Here is a 1,441-nt window from a genome sequence, read left to right as displayed (position 1 = left end):
GGAGCAATTTTTTGAAGCGGGCCTTTTAAAACTGAAGTTTATATGACAAAAACGTCTAATTTTGAAGATGAAAAATTAGTTGTACCAATCCATCTCGGCTTAATATTTGGATCCTACTCTAAGAAGGATTTTCGTGAAAATCGATCCTTTGCAAGGCAGACAGGTTCAAGTTTTTAATTGTGGTGATGAAAATTGATCTACGAGCATTTTTAGACAATGCGATGCAGGGTATTTAATAGTCTATCTTGGCCGATTATAATGTTCTTACTTGTGTTTTTATTTGTCTTTGCGGTGAGCTTTTTTAGGAGCTCAAATTTAGATCGCTACTTATAATACGTTACTAGTATGGAGATACCGATGTTAGAGATGGTAAATTCTTATGTAGAGAACGAGTTAAATTATGTAATTATTGAGAGGGGAGGGGGGGGATTTTAATAAATGTTTCTCTTCTCTTTTCTTTTCTATTACGAACTACGAAAATTTATTCAAGCATATCAATTATTATAGAAAGTAGATATACATCGACAACGTTGCCAGCTCTATTGTTTAAAACTATTATTAATCCCCTGCAATAGCTATAGTTATAGAGCTGTGTAACTGGAAATCTTTTTAGGGGTATCAGGTCTGGTTTACCATAAATTCCAATAACTGCTAGCTTGCAGACAGACGGACAGGCTGGTCAATCGTCTGAAGAAAATTTCATAGCTTACTTTACATATAAAGTTTAAATGAAAAAAAAAAAAAAATAAATAAATTTCAGCATAATTCCATCGTTCTTTGTCTGATATCAACTGTTTAAAGTAAAAAGGAAAGGCATTCATAATTAACGTTAGTTACACTTCATTATTTAAAGAATATTGTTTTTGTTTTTTTTTTTCATACCCTACTCAAGCAACAATAACAATGACAACAACTCTCACATGATATTAAAATATTAAGAATATTGAATAACACAATCGCGCATCTATATGCATGTGTAAGTAAAAAAGTACGCAAATAATACCTTCTTTATTAAGGTCTCATCATATATAATTTAATATTAAAAAAAAAAAAAAAAAAACCAAAACCGAAAAAAAAAGTGTAAAATAAAAACAAAAAAAAATATATATATATATAACGAAGCACACTTTTCGGCGTTTCATAGCATATGATCAGCATTAATGTACGTATGTGTGTATAATATAAATACATAACGAATGTATATATGTATATATGTTTGTGCGTTTATCATTTCATGATACTGTATATTAAACCACATGTGGGTTTATTGTTAGTATACAATATATATACTGATTTGATTGCTTTTGCTGTAGTTGATGGTGTCGTTATTGTTGTCGTCGTCGTTGTTGTTGTTATTGTTGTTGTTATTATTGTTGTTATTATTGTTGTTGTTGTTGCTGTTGTTAGTATTCTTTTTCGTTTTGTTTTTGTTGCCATATAT

This window comes from Glossina fuscipes, unplaced genomic scaffold, assembly GCF_014805625.2.
Source record: "Glossina fuscipes isolate IAEA_lab_2018 unplaced genomic scaffold, Yale_Gfus_2 112, whole genome shotgun sequence".
Classification (NCBI taxonomy): Eukaryota; Metazoa; Arthropoda; class Insecta; order Diptera; family Glossinidae; genus Glossina; species Glossina fuscipes.
The sequence above is the reverse complement of the archived record's forward strand: the minus strand, read 5'-3'. Positions refer to the sequence as shown.